Source organism: Microcaecilia unicolor, chromosome 5 (genome assembly GCF_901765095.1).
Source record: "Microcaecilia unicolor chromosome 5, aMicUni1.1, whole genome shotgun sequence".
Classification (NCBI taxonomy): Eukaryota; Metazoa; Chordata; class Amphibia; order Gymnophiona; family Siphonopidae; genus Microcaecilia; species Microcaecilia unicolor.
In genome coordinates, this window is record NC_044035.1 from 302,135,250 (window position 1) to 302,151,960 (window position 16,711).

Sequence of the window (16,711 nt, forward strand, 5' to 3'; positions counted from 1 at the left end):
TATGATTGACAGTGTCAAAAGCGGCGGATAGGTCGAGGAGGATGAGGATGGAGTACTGACCTTTGGATTTGGCAAGGAACAGGTCATTACAGACTTTAGTGAGTTCCGTTTCTGTCGAGTGTAGAGGGCGAAAACCGGATTGAAGCGGATCGAGGATGGCATGAGAGGAGAGAAAAATCAAGGCAGCGGCTGTGAACGGCGCGTTCAAGTATCTTGGAGAGGAAGGGTAGGAGGGAGATTGGGCGATAGTTGGAAGGGCAGGTTGGGTCTAGTGATGGTTTTTTGAGGAGTGGTGTGACTACAGCATGCTTGAAGGAGTCAGGGACAGTTGCAGTGGAGAGGGAGAGGTTGAGGATATGACAGATGGGGGGTGACAGTAGGAGAGATGGATACACCCTCTGAAAGATCCAAGGAAGCAAATCCTAGGCTCTCTACATCCAGAGACTGAAGGATAAAATACAGAACAGATCCCTCGTTCTGCTTGATGAGGGTTGGAAAACACTCCAATCTCCAATCTTCAGAGGATAATTCCAGAAGAAGGTACCATATCTGCCTAGGCTAGTAAGGTGCAATCAGAATCATGGTCCCACGGTCTTGTCTGAGTTTCAGCAAAGTCTTCCCCATAAGAGGAATAGGAGGATATGCATACAGAACGCTTGTGCCCCAATGAAGGAGGAAGGCATCTAATGCTAGCCTGTCATAGGTCTGAAGCCTGGAACAGAACTGAGAGACTTTGTGATTCATTTGAGTAGTGAGATCCAACGAAGAGGTGCCCCACATCTCTCAAGCAACGCCCATATTGACAGACCACTCATGCAGTTGCATAATTCTGCTCAGTCTGTTGGCCAAGCTGTTGTTTTTGCCCTTTAGATAAGTGGCTTGAAGATACATATCACGTAGGCAAGCTCAATGCCACATCCAGATGGTCTCCTGACACAGCCTCCACCCGACCAGCAAGTCGTCCGGAATGGACACTTTGATTGCGGCTATGCTCTGCTGGATCCAGTCAAAAGCTCATCACCTGCTTTGACTGGGGAGCAGCAGGGGCCTTAGGCGCACACTATTGACGGGAATGAGCACACTGGGGCTGAGCCTGAGCAGGCTAGTGAGAGGAAGCGGCATACCTACACTTCTCAGTAGTAGGCACTCCTTCTAGACTTGTCAAAAGACCTCCTAGATGAGGAAGCAGATGCAGAAGGCACCCGGTGGGAGAGAGAAGAGATGGTATCAGTACGCTTCTTGATTTTGTCGACAACCTCTTCAACCTATTCTCCAAAAAGGTTACACCTCTGGCACGCCAACCTCTCCTGAACCGCCGGCTCCAAGTCAAACACACATCATTGAGAGCCTGTGTGTTATGATTCTGTTAGAATTCTGCAAGTCAGACAGGGGAATGCTTGGGACTGCTCCTGATTGGCCCGTCAGGAGCTGAGCTGATGTCAGTCTGATCTACTTAAGCTTACCTTGCCCTACAGTCCCTGCTTTGGCGTTATTCATATTCTGCTGAAGCCTTCCCTTCGCTCTGTCTGAGCTATTAGCCCTGTGTTTTCGTGGAGTTTGGTTACTCCTTACCTTGCTTGCAGTTTTCTGTTGCTTTGTTTCTGTCTGCTGGCTGCTTCCAGCGTGTGTCTGATTACCTCTTTATTCTGCACCTGGGATTCTCTCTGTTTGGCTGTGGTGCTGTGTGGTGCGTTCCTACCTCGTCCCATTCCAGTTTATTTGTTTTAGTTCCCATTTCTTCTGAGTTACCCTCCTGTGCTGTGTTTGTAAGTCCTGCCCTTGTAGCAGACTCCGGCTCCTTTGTTTCTCTCCATGGGGGGTTGTTTGTTTGCTCTTTCCCTGTGCTTCTGATTAACCCTTTATCTGTAGTGTTCCCTGCCTCTGGCAGCTGTGTGTTTCAAAGTTTGGTTTAACCCTTTATCTGCAGTGTTCCCTGCCTCTGGCAGCTGTCTGCTTCAGAGTTTGGTTTAACCCTTTATCTGCAGTGTTCCCTGCCTCTGGCAGCTGTCTGCTTCAGAGTTTGGTTTAACCCTTTATCTGCAGTGTTCCCTGCCTCTGGCAGCTGTCTGCTTCAGAGTTTGGTTTAACCCTTTATCTGCAGTGTTCCCTGCCTCTCGCAGCTGTGTGTTTCAGAGTTTGGTTTAACCTTTTGTCTGCAGAGTTTTCCTGCTTCTGGCAGTTGTCTGCTTTGTGCAGTCTTCTCTTGGGACCATTCTAGTTCTTCCTTTGCTGTAACTATCGTCTGTATTGCTGAGCACTATTCCCTTTCTGTGCTGGGTGTGTGTGTTAGGCTCCGCACTCCATTTTTGCTGACTTTTTCTTTCCCTGTCTGAGGGTCTCCGCCTACAATATCTTTATTTCGCAGTCCCTCATTTCCTTTGCATGCCGTGGGGTTCTGCTTGATGTGTTTCTGTGTGTGCTTCCCTTTCTACCCTCCCTATGTATGAGTCAGTTCCGGTTCAGCCGTGACGCCCACCTGCTTGAATTCTGAGTAAATGAGTTCCCGATAGGCCGTGAGGCCCACCTGTATGCCCTATCTTCCCTTTTCTGGAGGTGCAAGTTGGTTGCTCTGTGTGTGTGCAGGGCTTGGTAGCTGGGGTACTGTGTAGTGCCTGTTCGGCCCAACCTCAACCTTGGCCTCACACCTATACTAGGCCTTGGCCCGGCCCAACTGCTCACAATCTGAGTAACACTGTGCATTGCTATACTTTGGGCAGAGATCCTGGATGCCACATCAAAAGTGTTGTATGCGCCCCTGGCTAAGAACTTGTGACTTGCCTGAGCCCCTATGTCTTGCCCCATCCTTGGCCACCTTTAAATCTAGACTGAAAGCCCACCTCTGTAACATTGCTTTTGACTCGTAACCACTCGCCTCCACCTACCCTCCTCTCCCTCCTTCCTGTACACATTAATTGATTTGATTACTTTATTTTTGTCTATTAGATTATAAGCTCTTTGAGCAGGGACTGTCTTTCTTCTATGGTTGTGCAGCGCTGCGTACGCCTTGTAGCGCTATAAAAATGCTAAATAGTAGTAGTAGCCTTCTGCTGCATGACCAACTTGCGCAGTGACTTGGCTTGCTTCGGTGGGAGAGAGTCCACCAAGTCTAGCACCTTGAAGATCGAATCCTGCAAGTAGACTCTTGTGAAGATTTGGTATGACTGAATGCGTGACATTAGCATAGACGCCTGGAACAGATTCCTTCCAAAAGAGTTCAAGGTCCTAGCATCTGTGCCTGGGGGTGCTGAAGCACAGTCTCTAGAACACCTGGCACTTTTGAGGGCAGATTCCACCACCACAGAATGATAAGGCAACTGGGGCTTATCAAATCCAGGTGTGCTATGGATCTGGTACATAGTGTTGGGTGCAACATCGGCATCGGGGGCCGCACCACCACAACAGGAGGCAGGGTAGGTACAAGCACCCTTCATTCCGATGCAGACCGTTGAAAAAGGCCATCCAGCACCTCGAGGGCTGACACCGGGAAAAGCAGGGGTGCCGGTTCAGAGACAGGCTGCAGAACTGGTGGGGGTCAAGACGGTAGTTGGGTCTTAGCTGCTGGGAGACTAACACATCGGCACCTCCTGAATGAAAAGGGAGTGGTCCTCCCTGCTCCAAAGCTTCTCGGATGCCGAATACCTTGACATCCTGGAGTTCCCAGCACCGTATTTTGAGGACAATTGATGCCGATGCTTCTTGGCCTTCGCCCGAAGCTTGACAGCAAGGCTCTTTGGTACTGACGAGGATGACATCAAATCCTTAAGTTGTCTCGGGGTCAGGTCCGACACTGGACCGTCCCAGGTCCCTGCACAGCAGTCGGCATCAAGACAGGTGGAGACCCACTCAATGCACCACTGCTCCCAGTGTCTACAGCTCTAGCAAAAGCCATAAGTACCGATACTCCCAATGCTAGTGCAGTACATGATGTCGATGCTGACACCAATGCCAATGAATTGGACCTGGCTCCAAAATGCTCTCGTGTTGAGCCTCTCTGGCAATTTTGGTCCGCTTCTTCACACGAAGACAGATGACAAAGTTAGCAGGGCTATGGTCTGGCCCCAAACACTGAAGACACCATGACTGGGTGTCCTTGCCAGAGATGGTCCGATTGCACCTACAGCGCTTGAAGTAACTGGGAACTTGAGTGGAAATGGATGAAAAACCTCCGCAGCCAAATCAACGAAGAGATGGTGCCAGAAAAAGGTCAAGGCACTAGAGAAAAAAGAATGGGCAAACCCGGCAGAAGTAAATGTGGCCTAATGATCTGGAAAACAAAGGAAACAAACTTGTGAAAAAAGAAAATAAAACAATAAGGGAAGGAGAAAGGAAACACGAACACAGGTACTCAAAAATCACTGCGAAAAAACGCTGAAAGCAATCTGTTGTGAAATGTGGAAGGTTCAGCTAAACTGCTATCAGCTGCTGGTTTTTTGTTGGAGAAATATGCAGCTTTTCCTCTGCACAGCGGGGGTTACCGATTATTTATTCGCAAAGTGGCACTTCTTGGTAAGAAAAAAGGGGGAGGGGGAATAAATAAATATATTGCACTGGAGCACCTGAGAAGTCTTCAAAGTGTATTAAGAATCCCACTATGAGCTGTGGGTGACAGACTGTATACATGCATCTCAAATAGACAAAAAAAAGAGGGGGGGGGGGGATCATATGGTAGATTTGAGAAGGAAGTTAAAGTTAGTAGTTTAAGTTACTAATAGTGTTTGTCACCTGGCAGCCAGCTACTTCTTAGTGCTAGAAGGTTTCCACCATGCCTCCACACCATCAGTCAGGCAGCCAAGAAAAACTTCTCTAGTCCTCTTTCATCGGGCTCCGATGACTCAGACACTCTTATTGCACCCTTGTGCTGGAGGATGGTAGAGCCGGTGTGCCTTATCTCAGTCACAGAGTGTCATGAACGGGAGACAGAGTGTGCCTTTGCAATTAGGGAAAACTCAGACTCCCTGAATGCGTAAGAGGAGGGTGTTTCAGCATGTGAGCTGGAGATTGGGGTCAAATGCATGTGACTTGGTATGTCTGCACTAATGCAGTTTGGTATTATGACTCTTCCCAAAGTATGATTATTTGCGATGCTACCAACTGGTTTGCCACAATTTTTTCCACAATCTTTGCCACAAATGATAGGTTAGCTATGGGATGACAGTTCAATAGAAAAGCTAGGGCCATGCACTTTTCTTTTTTAAATGGAGCACAAATTCTAGATTCCTTTCAGGATCTAGGGACTGTAGCGCTTTTTAACTGGACAAAGGACAGCAGGTTTAGCACAGGACTGATTACCAGCCACCTCACAAGTGGTTCTGCAAATATTGAAGCTTTAGGATCTTGTCCAAAGCCAAATATAGTAACTGCTCGAAAAATCAGAAAAGGTGCTAGATGGGAATATAGCACCTGGCTCTAACAGAATGTTATGAATAAAAATTCCATATGTGAAAAGAAATTAATACTGGAGGGCTTTACTACATTCACTAGACCAGAACAGATGATGAAATGTTAACAAAAATTAGGGAAGCTAGCAAATTTGGCAACACTATAATAATAGGTGACTTCAATTACCTCAAAACAAATAGGGAGAGCAGGCCCAAAACGTCAAAACAACCACATGCTAAACTTCTAGCCTGACAGGAATGCTGCAAATCTTCACACACACACTTCCTGGTTTTAAATTCAAATTCTGCCATTTTAATTGAATATATTCATGTTCAATGAGTTCCATGGGGACTCCGAATGAATAAAGAACCCAGGTTTTTGGGTAATGATCACTATGTGGCTAAATGGAACTCAGTCATTACCCAATGTTCATTGGACCTCATGCTACTCACCATAGACGCATTGCAGGAAGAAATTAAAATGCATCAGGATGATTTCCAGCAGAAACTTGATAGTATTAAAGTAGTCCAGGATAAACAAACATTTGAGGAGTACAATGAGCATAAATTGAAAATCGATCAATATCGCATGGAACAGAGAGATTTAAAGGTGGATAAGTATAAGAGAGACGAATATGATTATAGTAAAAGCTATGTTTATAGCTGGATGAATAAACGTAGCTGGGGGAGGAGGATGAGACCGGGAGGAAGAAAGGTTAACTTTAAGATGTCGTCTAGCGACTCCTCAGGAGATGATGATGGTAGAAGGAACAAGGTGTACCGTAAGAAAAATGAAATAGTATCTAATAAAATACAGGAGGAGGATAATATACTACCTAGTTCTTTTTTACGAATTACCGAACAACTACAGGAGGGGCCAGCCGAAGTCAAACTAGATACAACCAAACTAACAGGCAAATTAAAAAAGACGAAGAAAGTAGTAATGTGATCAATATTTCTACGATTCAGTTAACATCTGATCAAAATGACATTTTGAATAAAGGACTTTAGTTTGTCCCTTCTAATAAATACGCTGTTCAAAAATACCATCCTGGAGGCCCAGGCCATACACATTCCGCAAATTAGAAAAGAAAGACGGAACTCCAAAAGACAGCCGGCCTGGTTGAAAAGTGAGGTGAAGGAAGCTATTAGGGCTAAAAGAAATGCCTTCGGAAAATGGAAGAAGGAACCGTCTGAAAATAACAAGAAGCAGCATAAGGAGTGTCAAAGCAAATGCAAGGCGCAGATAAGGAAGGCCAAGAGGGATTACGAAAAAAGATAGCATTAGAGGCAAAAAAACATAGTAAAAAAAATTTTCGGTTATTAAAAGCAGGAAGCCGGCAAAAGAATCGGTTGGGCCGCTGGATGACCGAGGGGTAAAAGGGGCAATCAAGGAAGACAAAGACGTAGCGGAGAGACTGAATGAATTCTTTGCTTCGGTCTTCACTGAGGAAGATTTGGGTGGGATACCGGTGTCGGAAATGGTATTTCAAGCGGACGAGTCGGAGAAACTTACTGACTTCACGGTAAACCTGGAGGACGTAATGGGGCAGTTCGGCAAACTGAAGAGTAGCAAATCTCCTGTACCGGATGGTATTCACTCTAGAGTACTGATAGAACTGAAAAATGAGCTTGCGGAGCTACTGCTAGTGATATGCAACTTATCCTTAAAATCGAGCGTGGTACCGGAAGATTGGAGGGTGGCCAATGTAACGCCCATTTTTAAAAAAGGCTCCAGGGGAGATCCGGGAAATTATAGACTGGTGAGTCTGACGTCGGTGCCGGGGAAAATGGTAGAGGCTATTATTAAAAACAAAATTACAGAGCACATCTGAGGACATGGATTACTGAGACCGAGTCAGCACGGCTTTTGTGTGGGGAAATCTTGCCTGACCAATTTACTTCAATTCTTTGAAGGAGTAAACAAACATGTGGACAATGGGGAGCCGGTTGATATTGTGTATCTGGATTTTCAAAAGGCGTTTGACAAGGTACCTCATGAAAGGCTACAGAGGAAATTGGAGGGTCATGGGATAGGAGGAAATGTCCTATTGTGGATTAAAAACTGGTTGAAGGATAGGAAACAGAGAGTGGGGTTAAATGGGCAGTATTCACAATGGAGAAGGGTAGTTAGTGGGGTTCCTCAGGGGTCTGTGATAGGACCGCTGCTTTTTAATATATTTATAAATGATTTAGAGATGGGAGTAACTAGCGAGGTAATTAAATTTGCTGATGACACAAAGTTATTCAAAGTCGTTAACTCGCGACAGGATTGTGAAAAATTACAAGAGGACCTTACGAGACTGGGAGACTGGGCGGCTAAATGGCAGATGACGTTTAATGTGAACAAGTGCAAGGTGATGCATATGGGAAAAAAGAACCCGAATTATAGCTACGTCATGCAAGGTTCCACCTTAGGAGTTACGGACCAAGAAAGGGATCTGGGTGTCGTCGTCGATAACACACTGAAACCTTCTGCTCAGTGTGCTGCTGCGGCTCGGAAAGCGAATAGAATGTCGGGTATTATTAGGAAAGGTATGGAAAACAAGTGTGAGGATGTTATAATGCCTTTGTATCGCTCCATGGTGCGACCGCACCTTGAGTATTGTGTTCAATTCTGGTCGCCGCATCTCAAGAAAGATATAGTAGAATTGGAAAAGGTGCAGCGAAGGGCGACTAAAATCATAGCGGGGATGGGACGACTTCCCTATGAAGAAAGACTAAGGAGGCTAGGGCTATTCAGCTTGGAGAAGAGACAGCTGAGGGGAGACATGATAGAGGTATATAAAATAATGAGTGGAGTGGAACAGGTGGATGTGAAGCGTCTGTTCACGCTTTCCAAAAATACTAGGACTGGGGGCATGCGATTAAACTACAGTGTAGTAAATTTAAAACAAATCGGAGAAAAGTTTTCTTCACCCAACGTGTAATTAAACTCTGGAATTCATTGCCTGAAAATGTGGTGAAGGCGGTTAGCTTGGCAGAGTTTAAAAAGGGGTTGGACGGTTTCCTAAAGGACAAGCCCATAAAACGCTACTAAACGGACTTGGAAAAATCCAAAATTCCAGGAATAACATGTATAGAATGTTTGTACGTTTGGGAAGCTTGCCAGGTGCCCTTGGCCTGGATTGGCCGCTGTCGTGGACAAGATGCTGGGCTCAATGGACCCTTGGTCTTTTCCCAGTATGGCATTCCTTATGTACTTATTTTCTACACAAGGTCTTTTTAGATTTTTTCGGGAGCTTAGACTCCGTTTATTTTTTGGTACCACCCAGACTGGTAAGGGAGAAGAAATAAATTGGAATTGTACAGGATACAGATCAAGATGGGTCCCCCCGGGTCCAATTGACTCCTCCATAGCAGCTTTTCAAAAATTAGTTCTTCGTGATCTAGATAGCATAGAGATGCATAAGGGTGGTTATGATAATAATCTGTCTAATAGCCAACGTAATTGTATTCGCCAATTGTCTAATAATAAGCAACTTACCATCTTAAGGGCAGATAAAGGCGGGTCCACTGTGGTGATGGACACACACAAGTATATATTGGAGGGATTACGACAATTACAACAAGCTCAATATTATGAATGTATAACAGAAGATCCTACGGAGCAAATGAAAAATATGAACTCTAAATTTGTGGATAAGGCTGTGTTGGATGGAGTTATGACAGTTAAGGAACGTTTTTTATGTCATCCTCATCCAAAACCCCCTTATATATACTTTGTGCCTAAGGTCCATAAATCTACAGTGGACCCTCCTGGACACCCTATAGTGTCCACCAGGGACTCTGTGCTGGAGCCGTTGTCTAAATATTTAGATAACACATTGAAGAAATTTGTTAACCGAGCAAGGTCATATGTTTGTGACTCTTCTCAATTTATAGAGTTGCTGGAAGTTTTTCACTACCAGATGATTGATCACGCTAACTTTCATATGGTAGGTCTGGATGTAATCGCCCTGTACACTAATTTGCCTCATAATGAGGTTATACAAGTGGCGTGTGAATATCTGTCTGAGGCAGTTAATGTAGGTGCCAAGTTCACAACTATGCGCCAGTTATTATCTTGGGTAATCACTGAGAATTATTTTGAATTTCAAAATAGATTCTATAAACAGAAGTGTGGAGTAGCCATGGGGGCCACTGTAGCGCCTTCCCTTGCCTGCCTTTACATGACTAAATTTGAGCCTTATGGCTTCTAGAATGGAGGTGTGTGCAGACACCCAGGAGGCTGTCATGATTAACCTGTCGCCTAAGTAGGAAAAGACGTGTATACCCCCACCTGTGAAGTGTTGCAGCTATCACTATCAGGCACTTTGTGAAGACTTGAGAAGCCAAAACCAAGTCAAACAGTGACACCTTGTATTAATAATGTAGAGTCCCACAGTGGATGTGGAGGAACATTCTGTGTGCAGGGAGAATAGGAATGTGTGTGTATGCCTCCTTCAAATCTAGAGTGTACTTCAAATCTAGAGTGTACAAAGTCAGTTGTTGAGTTGTATCATGGGAAGCAGTGATCACACGAAAACCATGCAGACTTTTTCTTTGAGTAGAAACCTGTTTAAGACTCGCAGATCGAGAATTGGTCATAATGCTCCCATCTTTTTTTGGTATGAGAAAATATCTGGAATAGAACCCTCAACCCTATCTGGTGGAAGAACCGATTCTACTGCATTCTATTGAAGGAGGGCCGAGAGCTCCTCTCGAAGTAGCTGCATCTGGAGGGAGTTGAAACAAGACTCTTGGTAGATGGTCAGGAGGTCTTTTTTCCCCCAACGCAGAGAGTAACCGTGCTGTATGGTGTGTAGCTCTATTGAGCAGGGACTGTCTCTCTCTATGTCAGGTGTTCAGCGCTGCGTGCATCTGGTAGTGCTATACAAATGCTAATAATAATAATAGTACACAACAGTCAGAGGTTATGAGAGGCCACCTCTGTTGAAAGAGGATGAGTCTTCCTCCTACCGGTAGGTCGCTTGGCATGGATAACTATATGGTGGCAATGTTTTCTAGGAAGGAGTCAAAAATTGGGTTGTTGTTTAGACTGAGAAGGAGTCTGGGGTTTTTGATCCTGCTGCTGTCCTGCACATGAGTGCTGGGGCATAGTCCTTTGAGGTGGAGGAGTAGGAGTGTAACGACATTAGACAGATAATAGTTGGAGTGTCAAAATCCTCCTAGAAGAGGTAGAAGAAGTCTGAGGCCTGGATAGAATTGTTATAGTATTTGCATGTTTTTTAAAATTAGGTCAGCCACTTCCTCGACTTTGTCACCAAATTATCTCCATAACAAGGGATGTCCTCTAGATGCTCCTGCACAGCAGATTCGAGGTAGAAGACCCTGAGCCAGGAAAACATCGCATTGCAACTCCTAAGACAGAAATGAATGAAGAGATTTAAAAAGAATCAAAAAGGCTTGCCTTGCCAGATATTTACAACAATCCAGAGGTTTCCTGGGAAGCTTATGGAACTCAACCTTCTCAGAGGGAATTCTGCAAAGTAGAGTGCACTCTGTATTAGAGATTTTAAGCAAACTGTGGAATAGAGTTGATAATCCAATACTTGACTGGTTAGCAATGAAGCCTGAATTATTTTCTGTGAAAAGAAGCCAATGTTCTAGCTTCAATGCCTGATCTTTAACTGTGAGTGTGCTTGATTCCACAACTACGGAGTGATAAGGTAACAGAGTTTTCTCCAACCCAGTGAATTACTGTATTCTATACATTGTATCAATTTTCCTTGGAGCAACCTGAATGGTCAGTGGAGACTCCCAATTTTTTGATTAGAGTATTTCCATAATTGTATGAAGTGGAACAGTGCTAGGGGGAAAGTCAATCTAGAACAGCGTTTCTCAACCAGTGTTCCACAGCTGCCTCCCACTTCTAGGGCGCAAGGGGTAGGGGCAGACTGACAGTTCAAGCACTGCTCAAGAACCCAGAGCAGCATGCTGTTTCTTCGACTCTCCCTGTCACTCACTTCCCCAGTATACCTTAAACCATTTCTTCAAGTAGACTCCCCGGCAGCAGCAGTAATTCACGGCCGCTGATTGCAGCCTGTTTGGAACATCTCTTCTGCTCTGATCTACCCCCTGCTTAAGCAGGAAGTTGCGTCAAAAGGGGCGAGCTGCGGCAGAAGAGCGGCTCCAAGCAGGCTGCAAGCAGTGGCTGTGAATTACTGCTGCTGTTGCTGCGGAACCTTAACGAGGACACGGTTTAAGAAAGAGATAGGGAGAGAGGTTGCAATGAGGGGGAAGGGAAGGAAGAGAAAAAATGGTAGAACCATGAAGAGGTGGACGGAAGGGAAGAAAGAAAAAGAAAAATTTCTGGACCTATGGGAGGGAAGAGAGAGGAAAAAAAGCCATGGACCGGGGAGGGGAGGGAGAAGCGATGGACTGGAGGGGCAGAGTGGGGAAAAGTGATGGACGAGGGAAATGAGGGAAGAAACGGAGAGAGAAGTGGTGGACTCAAGGGGGTGGGAAGCCATGATGGATCAAAGGGGTGGAGGGCAGGGAGAAAGATGTTGGGGCCAAAGGAACAGGGAGGGAGGAAAGAGAGCGGAAGAAATGTTGGGGCCACAGGAGCAGGGAGGGCGGGAAGAGAGAGGAAGAGAGGATAAGTCACAAGGGCAGGGAGGAGGAGAAGGAGGGGAGAGATGTTGGGTGACATGGAGTAGGAAGGGAGAGAAGAGGGAGGGAGAGATGTTGGGTGACATGGAGTAGGAAGGGAGAGAAGAGAGACGAAGAGATGTTGGGCCACAAGGGCAGGGAGGGAGGAAGAGGGAAGGAGAAGGAAGAGATGTTGGGCCACAGGGGCAGGGAGGAAGGTAGAAAAATAAGTGTTTTATTTTGAACTAGATTGTTAGTTTAGGAAATGCATATCATTGATCTCTTTGTATTATGTTTAGTACAACACAATATACATTTCTGTTTTTATTTCTCCCATATTGTAGTAGATGCCTAGTTTCACTTTTGGGGGTTCCCAGTTCAATTTTTGTCTCTATATTTCTATTTCTAGTTTGTAATCCCATTCTGTATTTGGTGAGGGTCTGTCTGTGTTCTGCGTGTGACCAAGGTACGATATTCTGTAACATGTAGCATCTGTAAAGAGATCTGTAGCTGTCCTACTTGTTCTGTTTTACCAGTAGGAAGAGGTGTACTCGTATTTTTGGGCCCAGTGTAAATTTGTAAGTGCTGCCTATTCAAATCTAAGGTTCTTGTTATTTGAATCACAGGAATTGCTGTTACTGTTGTATGACATATTTGTACGTTATGTTAGGATATCTTTCAGCTTTTGTATTTTTTTTACAATGTGCTTAGCAGTGAAGAGTTTTATTTTGCTATGGCTCAAATGACATGAAAATCAGAATATTTTTTGAATGATGCAAATAGCTATCTCTGAAGTACTACCTACCTTTGGAAATGCAGAGAAAAGATTGCAAAGTACTGAAAATTTCAATAGCTGGCTCAAAGCCTGGTGTCACCAAGAAGGATTTAGGTACATAGGAGGATGGAACAATACATGGAAAAACAAAAGACTATATTGTAATGATGGGCTGCATCTCACTGTGGCAGGAAAAAAAGTCCTTGGGGAGAAATTCAGACAATATATTTCTAGGTATTTAAACTAGAAGGCGGGGATGGCATATAGAGGCAGTTCACTTAAAGTGGTCACCCCCAACTAAAGCTAAAGACAGCGATAGATACATACCTGTAGCAGGTGTTCTCCGAGGACAGCAGGCTGATTGTTCTCACGACTGGGTTGACATCCACGGCAGCCCCCACCAACCGGAACAAAACTTTGCGGGCGGTCCCGCACGCAGGGCACGCCCACCGCGCATGCGCGGCCGTCTTCCAGCCCGTGCGCGACCGTTCCCGCTCAGTTGAATGACAAGCAAAGGAATGAGGAAAAAACGCAACTCCAAAGGGGAGGAGGGAGGGTAGGTGAGAACAATCAGCCTGCTGTCCTCGGAGAACACCTGCTACATGTACGTATCACTCGCTTTCTCCGAGGACAAGCAGGCTGCTTGTTCTCACGACTGGGGTATCCCTAGCTATCAGACTCACTCAAAACAAGAACCCAGGTTAATTGAACCTTGCAACGGCGAGGGCATAACAGAAATTGACCTACGAAGAACAACTAACTGAGAGTGCAGCCTGAACAGAACAAATCGGGTCCTGGAGGGTGGAGTTGGATTCAAACCCCAAACAGATTCTGCAGCACCGACTGCCCGAACCAACTGTCGCGTCGGGTATCCTGCTGGAGGCAGTAATGTGATGTGAATGTGTGGACAGATGACCACGTCACAGCTTTGCAAATCTCTTCAATAGTGGCTGACTTCAAGTGGGCCACTGACGCTGCCATGGCTCTAACACTATGAGCCGTGACATGACCCTCAAGAGCCAGCCCAGCCTGGGCGTAAGTGAAGGAAATGCAATCTGCTAGCCAATTGGAGATGGTGCGTTTCCTGACAGCGACCCCTTTCCTATTGGGGACAAAAGAAACAAACAATTGGGCGGACTGTCTGTGGGGCTGTGTCTGCTCCAGATAGAAGGCCAACGCTCGCTTGCAGTCCAATGTGTGCAACTGACGTTCAGCAGGGCGGGTATGTGGTCTGGGAAAGAATGTTGGCAAGACAATTGTCTGGTTAACATGGAACTCCGACACCACCTTTGGCAGGAACTTAGGGTGAGTGCGGAGTACTACTCTGTTATGATGAAATTTGGTATACGGAGCATGAGCTACCAGGGCTTGAAGCTCACTGACTCTGCGAGCTGAAGTAACTGCCACCAAGAAAATGACCTTCCAGGTCAAGTACTTCAGATGGCAGGAATTCAGTGGCTCAAAAGGAGGTTTCATCAGCTGGGTGAGGACGACATTGAGATCCCATGACACTGCAGGAGGCTTGACAGGGGGCCTTGACAAAAGCAAGCCTCTCATAAATCGAACGACTAAAGGCTCTCCAGAGATGGCTTTACCCTCTACACGATGACGGTAAGCACTAATCGCATTAAGATGATTCCTTACTGAGTTGGTCTTGAGACCAGACTCTGATAAGTGCAGAAGGTATTCAAGCAGGTTCTGTGCAGGGCAAGAACGAGGTTCTAGGGCCTTGCTCTCACACTAGACGACAAACCTCCTCCACTTGAAAAAGTAACTCTTCTTAGTGGAATCCTTTCTAGAGGCAAGCAAGACCCGGGAGACACCCTCAGCTCACAAACCCAACGAAGCAAAATCTACGCCCTCAACATCCAGGCCATGAGAGCCAGAGACTGAAGGTTGGGGTGCAGAAGCGCTCCGTCGTTCTGCGAAATGAGGGTTGGAAAACACTCCAATCTCCACGGTTCTTCGGAGGACAACCCCAGAAGTAGAGGGAACCAGATCTGACGGGGCCAAAAAGGTGCTATCAGAATCATGGTGCCGTGGTCTTCCTTGAGCTTCAGTAAGGTCTTTCCCACCAAAGGTATGGTAGGATAAGCATACAGGAGGCCGGTCCCCCAATGGAGGAGAAAGGCATCTGACGCTAGTCTGCCGTGTGCCTGTAGTCTGGAACAGAACAGAGGCAGCTTGTGGTTGGTCTGAGAGGCGAAAAGGTCCACCGAGGGAGTGCCCCACTCTCGGAAGATCTTGCGTACCACTCTGGAATGGATCGACCACTCTTGCGGTTGCATGTCTCTGCTCAGTCTGTCGGCCAGACTGTTGTTTACGCCTGCCAGGTATGTGGCTTGAAGAAGCATGCCGAACTGGCAGGCCCAACGCCACATCCCGACGGCTTCCTGACACAGGGGGCGAGATCTGGTGCCCCCCTGCTTGTTGATGTAATACATTGCAACCTGATTGTCTGTCCGAATTTGGATAATTTGATAGACAGCCGATCTCTGAAGGCCTTCAGTGCGTTCCAGACCACTCGGAGCTCCAGGAGGTTGATCTGAAGATCTTGTTCCTGGAGGGACCACAGTCCTTGGGTGTGAAGCCCATCGACATGAGCTCCCCATCCCAGGCGAGATGCATCCATCGTCAGCACCTTCGTTGGCTGCAGAATTTGGAATGGACGTCCCAGGGTCAAATTGGTCCGAAGTGTCCACCAGTGCAGCGAATTGCGACAACTGGGGGACAGGCGGATGACATCTTCTAGATTCCCGGTGGCTTGGCACCACCGGGAAGCTAGGGTCCATTGAGCAGATCTCATGTGAAGACGAGCCATGGGAGTCACATGAACAGTGGAGGCCATATGACCCAGGAGTCTCAACATCTGCCAAGCTGTGACCTGCTGAGACGCTCTGGCCTGGGAAGCGAGGGACAGGAGGTTGTGGGCTCTCGCTTCGGGAAGAAAGGACTGAGCCGTCCGTGAATTCAGCAGAGCTCCTATGAATTCCAGAGATTGGACTGGCTGGAGATGGGACTTTGGGTAATTTATCACAAACCCCAGCAGCTCCAGGAGGTGAATAGTGCACTGCATGGACCGGAGAGCCCCTGCCTCTGAGGTGTTCTTGACCAGCCAATCGTCGAGATACGGGAACACATGCACTCCCAGCTTGCGTAGATACGCCGCAACCACCACGAGACACTTCGTGAACACCCGTGGTGCAGAGGCGAGCCCAAAGGGCAGCACACAATACTGAAAGTGCCGTGTCCCCAGACGGAATCTGAGATACTGTCTGTGAGCTGGCAGTATCGGGATGTGAGTGTAAGCGTCCTTTAAATCCAGGGAACATAGCCAATCGTCTTTCTGAATCATTGGTAGAAGGGTGCCCAAGGAAAGCATCCTGAACTTTTCTTTGACCAGGTATTTGTTCAGGCCTCTCAGGTCTAGGATGGGATGCATCCCCCCTGTTTTCTTTTCCACAAGGAAGTACCTGAAATAGAATCCCTGCCCTTCCTGCCCGGGTGGCACGGGCTCGACCGCATTGGCGCTGAGAAGGGTGGAGAGTTCCTCTGCAAGTACCTGCTTGTGATGGGAGCTGAAGGATTGGGCTCCCGGCGGGCAATTTGGTGGAGTGGAGGCCAAATTCAGGGTGTATCCACACCGGACTATTTGGAGAACCCACTGGTCGGAGGTTACGAGAGGCCACCTTTGGTGAAAAGCTTTCAACCTCCCCCCGACCGGCAGGCCGTCCGGTACGGACACTTTGATGGCGGCTATGTTCCCATGGATCCAGTCAAAAGCCCGTCCCCGGCTTTTGCTGTGGAGGCGCCGGGGGCTGCTTAGGCGCACGCTGTTGACGGGAACGAGCGCGCTGGGACTGTCCCTGTGCCTGAGGAGGCCTTCGGGCCAGCTGGGAGTACCTACGCTTGTTGTAGGCGTAGGGCGCAGCCTGCCGGGCCCGGGAAAAACGTCCACCTG

At 47.0% G+C, this 16,711-nt stretch overlaps 1 protein-coding gene across 5 annotated transcripts in view; it reads right to left on the reverse strand.

Annotated features, from left to right (window-relative positions):
• The window catches only part of LOC115470793 (chromodomain-helicase-DNA-binding protein 9-like), a 624,303-nt gene that overhangs the window by 225,102 nt on the left and 382,490 nt on the right, over nucleotides 1-16,711 (reverse strand). The window lies entirely within an intron of this gene.